At 48.7% G+C, this 15,987-nt stretch overlaps 1 protein-coding gene across 1 annotated transcript in view; it reads left to right on the top strand.

Annotated features, from left to right (window-relative positions):
• ALS2CL (ALS2 C-terminal like) overlaps positions 1-5,149 on the top strand; it is a 28,862-nt gene extending 23,713 nt beyond the window's left edge. Inside the window, exon 27 of the mRNA XM_039228304.1 lies at positions 4,786-5,149. The gene's annotated coding sequence lies outside the window, so the exon portion shown is untranslated. The remainder of the gene's footprint in view (positions 1-4,785) is intronic.
• Positions 5,150-15,987: the final 10,838 nt, after the last annotated feature.

Consider the following 15,987-nt stretch of genomic DNA (forward strand, 5'->3'; position numbering starts at 1 on the left):
GAAATGCTACGTGGGGGCCAGGTTACACCTGTTGGGCAGCTGTGGTTGGTGCAGATCGCTGTCCTCCTGAAGGGGGTCAGGGCACTGCCTCCCTCCCCCAGTCAGCAGGCAGGCCCCACCCGGGGCCTCTTGGGTGTGAGCCCTCTTCCTTGCCTGGGTCACAGTCTGGAACATGGCACACAGGGCCCCAGCCCTCTTCAGGTGCGGAGGGCCAACTGTCCTCCCAGAAAGGCACCAATGGCAGAGAGAAGAGGAAGCTGGAGAAGCCAAGTCCACAGCTGGAGCAGGGGAGCTGGTGGTAGCTAGGTGGGTGCAAGCTCTGATGAGGCCTCTATTCTGATCACCCCAAGGGTGCTGGGAGCCCCAGGGCACAGCCCAGACAAACCCCTGGCCCACGGCGGCCTCGGACAAGGCAGGAGGGAGAGTGTGAGGGGCAGCCAGAGGGGCGCCGGGCTGCTGGAGAAACCTCAGCAATGCCGAGGGGAGGCCAGCGCTCCCAGAGCGGGGACTGAAGTGAGAGCCACGTGGCCTCAGCTGTCGCCTCTCTCAGAGGGATGGCTGTCCCCTGTGGGACCAGTGAGGGGTGGGGGCTGCCTACCCTCCCATGGGCACTGGGGAAGGGGTAAGTTCAGGGTTAGGGGCAAAGGTCAGTGTTAAGTGTTAGGGTTAAGGTCAGAAGCAGGGTCAGTGTCATAATAGAGTAAGTGTCAAGGTTGGAGCTCAGGTCAAGGTGAGAGTAAGGGTAAATGTCGGGTTCTGGTCAGTTCAGGGTCTTGGTCCAGGCCAGGATTTTACTGGTTGACTTCGTCCAGGGTTGTGTGGACGTGAGCTCTGGCTTTGACTCTTGCTGTGGGTATGAACCAGGGGTGCCAAGGCGTTGGTGTCCCTGTGCCTGTGGCCCGGTCCTTCCCCTCACTGGGTCTTGTTTGCTGTCTGTAAGGACCCTTGCTGTGCAAGACAATTGTTCTGCCATCCAGGGAAGGAGGGGAGAGCAGGCGAGAGGGGAGGCTGGGGCTCTGGCGCCGTGAGGTGTCCCCATGCAGCCACCCCTTCCAGGTGTGGTGCTCGTGCTGCTAGAGAGAAGGGCTCGTTTGCAGAGTGGGGCTGGAGTCACTAAGTACAATGTTCAGGACTCAGGGCTGGGGGCTATGGCCCAGCCCCCACAGCATCCTGTTGCAGTTTTAGACAGAAACGCTCATTGAGTGTGGCTGGGGCTCCAAACCAGTGGAAGTAAGAGTTGCTGGTTCCCTGGTGGCCAGTGTCCCAGCTCTCTGCCCCGGGGAGGAGGGTGGGGAGGGTGGAAAGCAGGGTTTGAAGTGTCCTTTCTATTCTGAATTCACGCCTGAGGCTTGCCTCAACCCTGTCTGATCAGCAAATCAGGTCCCAGGGACAGAGGACAGGAAGAGGCTGTGGAGGGGAGGGGGGTTTAAGGGAGTATTCCGCTGCCCCCCTCACCCCTGGGCCAAGCAGTCCCGGGGCCCTTGCTGGGCAGTGCAGGGTCGGGGGGACACAGAGTTAACCAGAGCGCTTGGAGTACCCTTGGGTGAAGGCTGCTGGTGGCTGGGGACAGATGAGTCCTGCCCCGGATTTTCTCTGGGGACAGTGACACCGTCCCTCCCTCCGCTGGCTGGAAAGGACCTGCAGAGGCTGGTCTGCCCAGGGCAGCATCGAGGCTCTTCCTCTGTGTGTCCTGAGGAACAGGGCGCCCCCAGCTGCTGATCCCACCGGGTGGCGGCCTGGCGCCGGGGTGGTGGCTGTGCCCTGTGCGGGGAGGGCCCTGGGTCTGTGTGTGGGAAGAGGTCAGCAGTCCCCTCTGCCTTACCCAGTCCTCCAACTGTTGCTTCCAGGCCTGCCTTGGGAGGCCAGTGCTCCCCCGTCACCCCCACATCTGCAGTCCTCCAGAGAGGAGCGGTGGTAGAAAAGAGCAAGGGACCAGCAATGCATGTGGGACTTCCCCGAGACCCAGGTCTCAGGGGGCCACTGCTCCATCCAGAGGGATCTTTTACAACCCACTGGCCGGGCTCGGTTTCAGGAACCAAAAGGACATAAGAGGAACCAGGTGCAAACTCAGTCGGTGGGGCGCCTGGGTGGCTCCGTCGGTTGAGCATCTGACTCTTGATATGAGCTCAGGTCATGATCCCCGGGTCGTGGGATCCAGACCCTGCATTGGGTCCATGCTGGGTGTGGAGCCTGCTTCAGATTCTCCTTCTGCCCCTCTCCCTGACTCACACATGATCTCTCTCTAAACAGAAACCAAAAATAGCCCATCAGTTGGTACTAGCTCAATAAATGGTTAAGACAGGCTGTTTACTGGTAGCCTCTGGTCTGTCTCAGACATCAGGGCAGGACCCTCTTAATCACAAGTTCATGCATTTCATTTGGGTGTGGCCAAGATCAGTACCAGGCCCCTGGTGTCCGCAGGGATAAGCACAGGTAACAGCGTCTGAGCTGAGATGAACCCTGTCCTTACACAGCGAGCCTGGCCAGTGCCTCCGAGGACAGGGGACATCGGTGATTGGGTGGCTGTTCGTGTCCTGTCCTGTGTGGGGTCCTGCTCACTGCCAGAGAAAGAGCCCAGAAGGCACCCACAGTCTCTGTGGTCAGCGCAGGAAGGAAGGGCTGTGTCCCACAGGTGACACCGTGGACCTGGACCCCGAGGGATGAATTTGCCAGAGGAGAGGATGGCATGCCTGGCAGAGGGAAAGGCAGGGACGGAGGCCGGGAAGTGGGGAAGGGCCTGGCTTTCCCAGAATGTGGAGAGCTGGGAACTGAGTCAGGGAGAAGAGGTCAGGCAAACCCAAGGTGAGAGAGCCCCCTACAGTGTCCTCTGTCCCCATGATGGTTGTCAAACACCCACCAATTCTTTCTCCCTCTTCCCATCGAGACGCGGAGGAAAACCCCTGCCCTTAAACCATGGCCTTTGCCAATGCGGTGGGACGGAGGCCGTCCGCCGTGTGACGCTGGGATCCGGAAGCTCAGCGGCCTCTGCTGGTTCTCCTGGACATCTGTGCTGGGAGCATCTCACCACTGAGAGAGAAGTCTGCCACCCTGAGCGACCACGTAGGGACAGCAGACAGAGAGAGAGGTGGACGCCAGTGGCACCAGCCAGTCTGGGATCCAGCTGTTTGGGTCTCCCAGCCCAGACCCTGAGCATATGAATGAAAACACTTTCGGGGTGACTGCAGCCCTGGTCCCCAAGCCACAGCTGCCTGGCCTAACCAGTCGGCCACAGACTCGTGAGCAAACCAAACAGCTGCCGGTGTTTCAAGCCACTGTTTGGGGGTGTCTTTGTAATGTGACAACAGGTAAACAGAACAGTCCTTTCTCCATTACCTACTATTCATTTAATTAAAAATACTTTTCTATGCTTCCTTTGTTAAGAAAAATAAGTTTTTTCCCATTGCATTAGTAGCATCTGACTTAAAAAAATTTTTTTTATGTTAGAAAAAGAGAGAGAGAACGTGAGCAAGAGAGAGGGGTAGAAGGAGAGAGAGAGAGAGAGAAAATCTTAAACAGGCTCCAAGCTGGGTGTGGAGCCCGAGGCGGGGCTTGATCCCACCAGCCTGGGATCATGACCTGAGTTGAAATTAAGTGTCAGATGCTCAACTGACTGAGCCCCCCAGGAGTCCCCTTTATGCTTCCCTTTTAACACTGGAATTTATTAAGAAGGGAAGCTTCATATCCCTATGTACATGGAAGTCAATCATCAATGAAGATAAACGGAAGGCAATTGTATAAAGCAACACAGGAGACAGAACTGGGTGTTTAGCTTCTAGGTAGATACCGTTGCCTTTGCCCGGGAGGGGGGCTGAGTGCCGCTGGCGGCTTCCCACCCTTGCAGAACCGGTTTGCAGAGCCCCCTTGCAAACTCCACCACCAGCTGAGATGCACCCCTTTCTCAGAGTTCTGAGTTCCTGCCCATCTCCCAAAGCTTCTATGTTTTAATGTATTTAGCCTCTTTCCTTCCTTCCTCCAGCCTTAGGGAGAGGGGCTGATCTCTATAATTGTTTGAGAACTCTTGTTTTGCCTTTTCAGTTCTTCAGTTGCTGGGTGTGGTAGGCAGAATCATTGTCCCCCAAGGATATCCATGACCTAATCCCCAGAGCCTTGAATAAGTCACCTTACATGGCACAAGGGATGCTGTAGATGTGATTAAGTTAAGGGCTGTGAGATGGGGAGACTATCCTGGGTTATCTGGGTGGGCCCCATCTTCATCACAAGGGTCCTTAAAAGTGGAAGTTGGGGGGCGCCTGGGTGGCTCAGTTAAGCGTCCGACTTCAGCTCAGGCCATGATCTTCTGGTTCATGAGTTCGAGCCCCGCGTCGGGCTCTGCTGACAGCTCAGAGCCTGGAGCCTGCTTCAGATTCTGTGTCTCCCTCGCTCTCTCTGCTTCTCCCCCACTCACGTGCATGTGTGCGCGTGCGCACGTGCTCGCTCTCACTCAAAAAAAGAATAAACATTAAAAAATTAAAAAAAAAAAGGAAGTTGGAAGTAGAAGGAAATCAGAGGGAGTTGTGATTAGGAGGAGTGGCCCTAGAGACAGGGAGCAGGACTGAAAAGCCTGTAGAGGCTGCAAGAGGCAAAGAAATGGATTCAGCCCCATAGAGCTGCCAGAAAGGAGCACAGCCCAGTGACAGCTGTGTTGGATTTCTAACCTTTGGAACTGAAAGATAATGAATGTGTGCTGTTTTTAGCCACTAAATTTGTGACCATTTGCTGGAGCAGCAAAAGAAAACACATCCACTGGTTAACACTTCTATATGAAATTCTCTGTTCATGTAACAGGTAATCATCCTCCCTGGGACCTCTTGCAGGGTGTTCTTATCAAGGCTGGGAAGAAAATAATAAGGTAGCACTTGGGGACAAAGAGGCAGCCTTGTAGCTCTGCACTGGAGGCCAAGACAGAAAGGATCTCCATGGCTGTGTCAACCTCCCCCTCGGTGTCGTGATGGACAAGGAGGAAGGTGACCCAGACATTTCAGGGCACCAGCATGCTTGAACTTGGCTTCATTGAAAGTGTCAGGAAGACCCCTGGCCAGGAAAGCCTCAGCGAAGCTCCCCAGAGCCAAGGATCCTAGATATCCTTGGACACCGTAGAAGGCAGTGACAGAGCCCTTACTGCATCCAATGAAGATATTGTGTATAGGTGCATAGTGTGTGTTCATTTCAACGAAAGGAGGAAGGGGAGGTTCCCAACTAGATTTCACAGATAGTGGCTTGGATCAAGGCACATATGGGAATGACAGGTGCTCTTGATAACAACCCTGCCTCTTCCTTTTCCTTGGCACAAGTCATGAAAGCCAAAGCCACCGTGATGACTTCAGCCCAGACAGTGGAAGTAGCCTCAGCAAACACAAATGCAAACATTGTCTGTTGAAGTGTGCAGGTGCTTTTGTTGGGAGGGCTGATGGAGAAGAAAGGATAGGGGAAGCACAAGAAAAGGGAGGTGAGCAGGATATAGCTGAGAGTTGGTTGTTGACCTTGACCAAGGGAAAGTCTTGGTGCTTCACAAAGACCATGAGAACCGCAGCCAGGGGGATAGAGAAGCAGAGATCTGTGGGGAGAGCCATCTCCACGGGGTCTTGATAAACCAGGAAAGTCACTGTCTTTGGGAGGTGGCGGTCTTGGTTTGGTTTTGAGTCCCAATGGGATGTTATGATATTTGTCCCTGATTCTAGTTGATCAGGGACCAGTTGATCAACTAGTGATCAGTGATACTTTCTTGGCTCCAGAAGACATTCAGGGCAGCCTCAGCTCATTGGCCGGGTTGGTCTGGATGATGGACTCTCCCTAGACTTCCTCCGTCCAAGCAAAGATGGAGTCTGCAGTGGCTACGGCATTCCGCCAAGCCTGGGTTAATCCCTTCGGCCCAAACAGCCAGTACAGAAACTCAAGGAGAGAGCAGCCTGGCTTTCTAAGGGAGGAATCCCTGATGGTTGATGGAACTTGTTCCACTGGGTTGCACCCAGGATCCCTGAGGTCATGGCTGCGGTTAGTACCACAGATTGGCATCTCCCTGCAGCTTGTGAAGTCCTGTTCACAGTTGGCATAGTTAAATGTTGTATTAATCAAATCAAATGAATCTGGCTAGGCTCTGTCAGTCAGATGATTCGGGTCAAGAATGATTTCTAAATCCTGTGTGAGAGTCTTTCCAGAAAACGAACCCAGCTTTCTCCTCTGTGGGTTTTACTTTTCTTAGTTTTGTTCTCTTCTCTGCTTTCTTCACTCTCTGTTCCTCTTCTTGTCTCAAGTTCTTGTCTCCAAGAGAGTCTTCTGGGGATGGTAGGATCTGAATGTGGCCGCTGTCATGAATCTGGGGGCATGGACCACACATCCCTAAAGCTCTCATGGTATAAATGTACAGTTATGTTTACTTGTTAACTACAGGCAGAGGAACTGCTGAGCACCTGGAGGTGGGAAGGTTGTGGGAAGTTTCTAGAAGCACCACACCCTTGTAATGCCCTTTACTTTATAGGCCAAATGGAAACATTGGACAATTATGAAACACTGAAAGCATCCTGGTCAGGAAGTGGTCTTGTAGAAAGGGGACGCCTCTGAAGCTTGACAACTAACGTTAGCCAGTTTGATATTGACTAACTCAGACGAGCTGGGCTAGCTGTGTACTGAGAGCAAGAGGAAGTAAGCCTCAGTGACATCAGCCCTGCTTTGAATGGGGTTTTGTATGTGGGAGTTTCTCCTAAAGCAGTGTGCTTGTGCTACACGCAAACACTCCATTCATTCATCCAACACATGAGTTTTGTGTCTCATAACATGTTGTGAGTGTTGTTCCAGCCTCTAGGGCTGTACCGGATGCCAAGGCAGCCCAAGTTTCTGCCTTCACATTTTAGCCTCCGAGCCCCCCTGAGGTGGGTCCTGGCCCTTCCCGGCCCTGCGCTAACTTTATCTGCCCTTTCCCCACAGCCAGACCATGTAGCTGGACCCTCCCTTCAAGGTCTTCTCCTATTGCATTTCTCAAGTTTTCCCAAAGCTACCCTCCAGCCCCAGCAGGTGCTTTATCCCGGTGGCCCTTTCAGACATCAGAGACAGGAAGCCGTGCCTGCTCATCCCCCGGGAGTCAAGTTTCCCAAAGGGCAACAATTAGGACGTTTCAGACCTCTGGGAAGATGCCATGCCAATGGGATGGAATGAAGCCAATGGGCCTTAGAGGCCTGAGTCATCCTCTAAGGCTCTTTTTTGACCTTGAACAAATGAATCTTATGTTATACTTCTGTTATTTTCCAAGAACTAAACCAGGTTCTGTAGAAGTGTGTTTTTTTAGGGGCGTCTGGGTAGCCTAATCAGTTAAGCGTCTGACTCTTGATTTCAGCTCAGGTCATGATCTCACAGTTCATGGGTTCAAGCCCTGACTTAGCCTCTGCGCTGACAGTGTGAGGCCTGCTTGGGTTTCTTTCTCTCTCCCTCTCTTTGCCCCTCCCGTGCTCATGCTTGCTCTTTCTCTCTCTCTGTCTCCAAAATAAATAAATAAACATAAAAATTTTATTTTTCTGGAAGAGAATTCCAGTAGAGCTTTAAAAATGTTGTGTTATATCCATACAAGTGGACGTGAACATTTGACTTTATGTATCAGTCCTATGAGAATAATTTCATTCTGCTTGTATTTATGTGCCTTACAAAAAAAAGCATTTAAAACATTTGTAAGCAAAACATACCAATCAATAAAAATCTCTTCAGTACAGATTCAGCCTGGGAAGAGGATAGAGCCCCAACAAGTCAGCAAATCTTGGGTATTACTAAAGATAGACATCTCTTTTTTAAAAATATTTTTTAATGTTTATGTATTTTTGAGAGAGAGACATAGAGAGACAGAACAGGAGCAGGGGAGAGGCAGAGAGAGAGGAAGACACAGAATCTGAAGCAGGCTCCAGGCTCTGACATGTCAGCACAGAGCCCAACACGGGGCTTGAACTCACAAACTGAGATCGTGACTGAGTTGAAGTCTGACACTTAACTGGCTGAGCCACCCAGGTGCCCCGAGGCATCTCTTTTTGATACTCAGGAACAGGACTTTTATAAACAGGTTCACTTGTCAGCACACCCCTAATCAAACCCTCTCCATGGAAATGGGGTCTCCAAATACAAAATTCTTCTTTCCACTCATCATCCCCTTGGCCGTGAATTCGTCGTTCTCTCTGATAGCTCACACACACTGGAGACCAGCATGCAACCGGCCAAGATTTGTGCCAAGTCTCCACCCCCCATTTAGAAGCCCAGACAGACATCAAAACAGATAGGCTCTGAGATACCCATTTTTTAGTCTCTAAACAGTGTCCTGAGGAGGTAATGTTCTAGACTGTCTGGGCAGTGACTTGGAAATAGAATTCCTTCTCCATATTACACTCCATTTTATTTTTTATTTTATTTTATTTTATTTTATTTTATTTTATTTTATTTTATTTTAATCATTTTTGTAATGTTTAAGAGAGAGAGCAGGGGAGGGGCAGAGAGAGAGGGGGGACACAGAATTTGAAGCAGATTCCAGGCTCTGAACTGTCAGCACAGAGCCCTAAGCGGGGCTTGAACCCACAAACAGTGAACACTTCATTTTAAAAGTACTACTTCCACCAAGTTTCTTGAGTGACTTTCTACGACCCATCAGGCCAGCTCCTATGCACCTCTCCTGAGTAAGCCATTGCTCATGGAAATGAGGCAGCAACTGCCTGGAGGAGGGGAAGACAGGGGACTCTGAACCTCTCTCATAAATTAAACAGTATAAAGATGATACGTTTCAACTGCTTTAAAATTACTGTCCCCCTTGAATGAGGGCATAGTGGCTCAGTTCTAAACCTTGTAAACTTTAGGAGGAAGAATTGACATCTTAAAGGTACATCTGTGAATTTGTGAGAAGTGGAGGAAGGTTAAGAGAAGGGAGGGAGTGGGGGTGACTGGGTTTTGGGGTGAGTATCTGGGTAGGTGGGGCACTTGTTACAGAGAGAATGAGATTGGGGGTTGGTGGAAGTTGGGGGTGGGGATGGAGAAGCTTTCTGGAAAAACCTTCTCAGAATTAAAAAATGCTTTGATCTTAAAAGTCTAAATGCAGGGGCCGACTTCAAGCGCACTCACTGGAAAGTCTTTGGTAACTCTGAAAATGATCATTCATAGAAGCTTAGCGACCTGTTCAGTTGTTTACCCTCTCACTGTCACTGTCGGTTTGCCTAGCTTAACGTACCACGTGTCAGGTACTGTACTTGACTCATGAAGAACTGTATCTGAAGATAAGGAAACTGATTCTGAGGTCTTGGACGACTAAGGTCACCTAGTTAGAGATATGTACAGCACATTCTCTTCCTGTGTATTTATATTATATAAAAAGTTAGCCCAATATAGAAGGTGCTTTCTGGCTTCAAAACTAACAGCACTAGCTCCCTGGTCCTTGTGAAATATCTGCCATCCAGAATCTTCTGATCACCAGGTCCTTTCTCCTGGGGGTGAACAGTACTATGTATTTGCTGAGAAAAGCGAATTTGAGAGAGAGATCTTTTAAAAATTTTTTTAAATGTTTATTTATTTGAGAGAGAGAGAGAGAAACAGAGACAGAGTGCAAGTGAGATAGGGGCAGAGAGGGGGGAGACACAGAATTTGAAGCAGGCTCCAGGCTCTGAGCTATCAACACAGAGCCCGATGCAGGACTCAAACTCACAAGCCACAAGATCATGACCTGAGCTGAAGTCGGACACTTAACCAACTGAGCCACCAAGGCTCCCAGAGATGTCTTTGAAAAGCTCTTGGAGTCCTCTTGGAATAGATTTATGGTGACCATATTTCTTCACCAAAAATGTTGACACAGGATCTGATACTGGTAGCACATTGGAAGTTAGGATTGCTCTGGAGAGCCCAGCTTATTCGGTTCCCCTTGAGATGGAACTAGGAGGGGTTTGTCTACAGAATTTAGTCCTCAGGATGAGCGGACTCTGGGCGACCTCCTCCCAGGAACTATCCCTTCATACCAGATGTCTTAGACTGACACTTTCCCCTTGAGCTGTAAAGTGGTGTTCCAGAATATTGCCCAAAGCCTGGGGCCTCATGTTCCGGCTGAGATCACAGGGGATTGTGGGAGGCCCTGCTTCTAAAGAATGGCCTTGACCTTCGTGGGGACACCTGAGTGGCTCAGTTGGTTGAATATAGACTTCAGCTCAGGTCATGATCTCATGGTTTGTGAGTTCGAGCCCCACATTGGGCTCTGTGCTGACAGCTCAGAGCCTGGAGCCTGCTTCGGATTCTGTGTCTCCCTCTCTCTCTGTTCCTCCCCTGCTTGCTCTCTCTGTCTCTCAAAAATAAATAAACATTAAAAAACAACTTTAAAAACCAAAGAGCAGCCTTCCTTCCTGACCAACACCCTGAAATCCCTGTTAATCTATATTATTTGTGACTTTGTGAGCAGGAGAAATCAGCTTAAAAGCTTAAAAGAAAGGAATTCATTCCATGAACCCGGCCGTACCTCCTGGAACCAGGGGCCAGAAAGCAGCCAGACTCCTCGAAAGGACCAGCGCCGGGGTGGAAAGCTGCCCAGAAGCCTGAAGACACTTTTCCCCTCGCGTGCTCTTTCTCCAGGCCTCTGCTTCCCTCCAGTTCCCTAGCGGTTATACTTCTCTGCTTTCTAGTCACAGCAGTGGCCCCAAAACTGTCAGATTCCCAAGCCTGGAAGAGAATGGATTCTTTCTTGGTCACATCCCACCTTCTGGGGGATTGTCTGCCGGGTCTGTCCTGTGCTGTGTCCCGAACCCAAGTCCAGTCAGGGCTGGGGGGGTTCAAACATGGCCGCTGTGGGGGCCACACAGCCCAAGGGTTTAGTCCTGGGCAGAGTCCGCTCAGGACAATGAGGGTGGGAGTGAGACTGGGCCCCAGCAAGGAGGTCTGTGGAGCTCCTGTGGGTGCTTGCCATTTGGTCACAGTCCCTTGGGATCTGTGGGGACTGTCATTATTTTATACTCAGACATTTTCCACTTTTTATTTTAGAAACTACTCCTTCTCCATTCCATGCAGGCCTGACAGAAATCACCCAGTACTTGTCCCTTCGTGATTGGCTTATTTTACTCAGTACAATGTCCTGTAGGTTTATTCATGTTGTAGCAGGTGTCTGATACTCATTCCTTCTTAAGGCTGGATAATATTCCATTGTTTGGATGCACCACATTTTGCTTAATTCATTCATCCGTTGATGGACAATTGAGTTGGCTCCACCTTTTGGCTCTTGGGGATAATGCTGTTAGGAACGTGGGTATACAAAGATCCCTTCAAGATCCTGTTTTCAATTCTTTTGGGTATATATGCAGAGGTGGGATTACTGGATCATATGGTAATTCTAGATTTAATTTTTTTGAAGAACTACCATACTGTGTTCCATAGCAACATCAAGCACCAACTTACATTCCCTCTAACAGTGCACAAGTGTTTCAATTTCTCCACATCTGCACCAACACATTTTATTTTCTGTGTTCTCTTGGGGTATAGCGGCCATCCTATGAGTGTGAGGCGGTATCTCATTTGTGGTTTTATTTTGTACTTCCCTAATGATTAGTGATGTTGAGCATTTTTACATGTACTTATTGGCCCTTTGTGTATCTTTGGAGATGGCTATTGAGTTTCCACCTGAATATGCCTATTCTCATCCATTGCCCATTTTTGAACTGGGTTGTTTATTTTTTGTTGTTGAATTATGGGAGTTGTTTGTATATCCTGGATATTAACCCTTCATCACATGTATGATTTAAAACATTTTCTCCTGTTCCATGGGTTGCCCTTCACTCTGCTGATTGTGTCCTTGGATGTAAACAAAGTTTTAGCATTTGTTGTAGGGCAATTTATCTATTTGTCTTCTGTTGTCTGTGCTTTTACAGTAATATCTAAGAATCATTGCCAAATCCAACATCACAAAGCTTCCCCCCTATGTTTCCTCTAAGAGTTTTGTAGTTTCAGCCCTTATGTTGAGGTCTTTGATCTATTTTGAGTTAAATTTTGTAAAAGTTTATTTATTTTGAGAGAGCACAGCACAAGACTGGGGTGGAGGGCGGAGAGAGAATCCCAAGCAGGCTCTGCACTGTCAGTACAGCGCCCGATGAGGGACTCAAACTCCCAAACCGTGAGATCATGACCTGAGCCTAAACCAAGAGTTGGACGCTTAGCCAACTGAGCCACCCAGGTGCCTCAAGTTAATTTTCGTATATGGTGTGAGGTAAGGGTCCAACTTCATTCTTTTGTGTGAGGAGATCTAGTTCTACCAGCATCGTTTGTTGAAAAGACTGTCCTTTCTCCCATTGAATGGTCTTGGCACTCTTGTAAAAAACCATTTGACTACACCTGTCAAATGAGCTTATTTCTGGGCTCTCTGTCCTATTCTTTTGGCCTATATATCTGACTTTATGCCAATATCACCTGTTTTGATTACTTTTGCTTTGTAAAAAGTTTTGAAATAAGGAAGTATGAGTCCTCCAACTTTATTCTTCTTTTTCAAGATGGTTTTGGTTACTTGAAATTCTTTGAGATGCCAGCCATATGAATTTTAGGATGGATTTTTCTATATCTATAAAAATACCATTGGGATTTTTATAGGATTGCACTGATTATGTAGTTTGGTTTGGGTGGTACCAACATCTTAACAATACTGAGACTTCCAGCCTATGAACACAGAAGGTCTCTCCATTAATTTGTGTTTTCTTTGCTTTCTTTTAGCAATGTTTTATAGTTTTCAGTCTCTCATCTCTGTGGTTAAGCTAGTTTTTAAGTATTTTCATCTTTTTGATGCAACTGCAGATGAAATTGTTTTCATAATCTTTTTCAGACAGTTCATTATTTGTATACTAGAAATGCAACTGATTTTTGTGTGTTGACTTTTTAAATGTTTATTTATTTATTTTGAAAGAGAGAGAGAGAGAGAGAGAGAGAGAGAGAGAGAATCCCAAGCAGGTTCTGCACTGACAGAACCATGAGATCATGACCTGAGCCAAAATCAAGGTCAGATGCCACCCAGAAGCCCCTGCATGTTGATTTTGTATTCTGCAACTTTTCTGATTTCCTTTATTAGTGGTTCTAACAGTTTCATTTGTGTGTGTTTGTGGAATCTTTAAGGTTATCTATATGTGAGCTCATGTCATCTGTGGACAGAGATAAGTCTTTCATTTCTTTTTCTTGCCTAATTGCTCTGGCTAGATGTGGTACTATGTTGAATAGAAGTGGTGAAGGCGGACATCGTCTCCTTTTGGAACTCCACCCACAGTGACACAAAGTTTAGATCTTTTGTTATGGTCCCACAGGTCTTAAGACTATGTTCCTTTTACTAAAAAAAAATTACTGGAGGGGGGTGCCTGAGTGGCTCAGTTGGTTAGTGTCTGACTTTGGTTCAGGTCACGATCTCACTGTTGGTGAGTCCCAAGCACTGCATCAGGCCATCTGCTGTCAGCACGGAGCCTGCTTTGGATCCTCTGTCCCCCTCTCTCTCTGCCCCTCCCCCATTCGCTCTCTTTCCCTCTCTGTCTCAAAAATAAATAAACATTTAAAAAACTTGAAAAAAAAAAAGAAAAATTACTGGGGCATCTTGCTGACTCAGTCAGTAGGGAGTGTGACTCTTGATCTCAGAGTGGTGAGTTTGAGTCCCATGTTGGGCATAGGGATCACTTAAAAAGAAAAAACGAGAAAATGATTTTCCCCTTGTTCAAGTTAGATCATTTTATTAGCTACTGCACGCTTGCTGGCCCTTTCCTCTGTATTTTCCACTCTGCTGCTGCCCTCGACCAGGGTTATTTTTGTCGTTTGCGGACTTTGTTATCGTATCTTTAATGTCTAAAATTTCCAGTTGGTTCCCCTTCATCTTTTTTTCATGTCTTTGCTGAGATGTTTTTACTTCTCCCATTTGCTTACAGAGAGCTTGTGATTGCTTGTTGGAGCATTTATATAACTGCTTCAAAATCCTCGTCAGATAATTCCAACATCTGTGTTGTCTCTGTGCTGGTATTTGTGGATTATCCTTTCTTATTTGAGTTGAGATTTTCTTGGCTCTTGTCATGAGTCGTTTTGGATGGTATCCTGGGCATGTGGAGTAGAAGGTTATGAGACTCTTCCCTTTTTACATATCTGTTTCAGCAGGCACTTCATCTATTTATATTAATAACGCATGTCCTGGCCCACTTTTGTGGGCTATGTTTTAAATGTCAATTACTTTTCAAAGCCTTTGCCATGCTCTTGTGGTCTGTGCTTGTGTGTTACCCAGAGGCCGGTCCAAAACCCCAGGCAGGATTCCACACCATAGCTGAGCTCTCAAAGCTTTCGCTGTGTTGATCCTGGTCAGTTTTATAAATGGGATGCATCCAGGACTTGATACTCTGATTTAAAACATCCCGTTCTGCTATGGATTTGTGTCCTCTCCCCTTCCCCCCCCCCCCCCCAACCAAATGCACACGTTGACGCCCTAAGCCCTGATGTGCTGATGTTGGGGGATGGGGCCTTTGGGAGGTAATTAGATTTGGGTGAGGTCAGGGGAGTGAGGCCCTGGTGACAGGATTACTGTCCTCGTAAGAAGAGTCCCCAGAGAGCGTTCCCCTTCGTCCTCTGCCGTGTGAGAACACAGTGACAAGGTGGCAATCTGTAAGGCAGGAGAGAGCCCTCACCAGAAACAACGCGGGCACTTTGATGGTGGACGCCCCCCCTCCTCGGGTTCTGTGAGACGGCCCTCCTGGTTACTCCCCCTTTCCTCCGAAGTCCCCACAGCCAGGGTGCTGAGGCCTTGGCATAGGACTTCTTGCTTCTCAGAAGGCATCTGCAGAAGTTCCTGGCTGGGCTTCCCCCCCTCCCCATCTCCCCCATCTTTTGTTGCGAGGTGACCCTCCAGAACCAAGGTGTTGTGGCACTCCCCTGCCGACCCCCTTCAGTGGCTTCCCCGTGACCTTAGGAAAAGCTCCAAGTCTCCCAGCCAGCAAGGCCGTGGGCGCTGATTTCTGCAAACTCAGCTCTCACTACCCTTCTCCTCACCCCTAGTCGAACTCTGCTACAAGTCACCTGGGACCCACCATCCCTGAACTTCACGTTCACCTGGGTCATGTATACTTCACTAGTCTGTTTTTTTCTTTCAACAATTAAATAAAAATTTTTTTTAATGTTTTATTTATTTCTAGGAGATAGAGAGAGAGAGAGACAGCATGAGCAGGGGAGGGTCAGAGAGAGAGGGAGTCACAAACTCTGAAACAGGCTCCAGGCTCTGAGCTGGCAGTCAACACAGAGCCCGACGTGGGGCTCGAACCCACGAACCGTGAGATCATGACCTAAGCGAAAGTCGGACGCTTAACCAACTAAGCCACCCAGGCGCCCCTCTTTCAACAATTTTTTTAATGCTTATTTATTTTTTGAGAGAGAGATAGAATGTGAGCAGGGGAGGGGCCGAGAGAGAAGGAGACACAGAATCTGAAGCAGGCTCCAGGCTCTGAGCTGTCAGCACAGAGCCCGACATGGGGCTCAAACTCACAAACCGTGAGATTATGACCTAAGCCGAAGTAGGACACTTAACTGACCGAGTCACCCAGATGCCCCTTAACTAGCCTGTTAAGAAGCCCTGCTTAGGGGCACTTGTGTGGCTTAGTCTGCTAAGCGGCCGACTCTTGATTTTGGCTCAGGGCTTGATCTCTCAGTTCATGAGTTCGAGCCCCATGTCAGGCCCTGCACTGACATGGTGGAGCCTGCTCGGGATTCTCTCTCTTCCCTGCTTGCTCTCTTTCTCAGAATAAGTAAATAAACTTTAAAAAAGAAATAAAAGAAGTCCTCCCTAGACCAGAAGAATGGGGACCCTGGAGAGTGGGCACCTTTGCCTGGCATGGCTCCCAGGGTGCAAGTCCCCTACACTCCATGGCCTTGACTTTTCTGCCATCTTGGTCAAACTGTAGCCTCCAGGGCCAGCACTTCTGGGTTTCTACACTGTATTCTGGTTGTCCAGCACTGTGCTGGACACATCCTGCCTCACCTTCATTTCCTGCTTCACTCCCCTGC

This window comes from Hyaena hyaena, unplaced genomic scaffold, assembly GCF_003009895.1.
Source record: "Hyaena hyaena isolate Hyena2069 unplaced genomic scaffold, ASM300989v1 scaffold_30, whole genome shotgun sequence".
Taxonomy (NCBI): domain Eukaryota; kingdom Metazoa; phylum Chordata; class Mammalia; order Carnivora; family Hyaenidae; genus Hyaena; species Hyaena hyaena.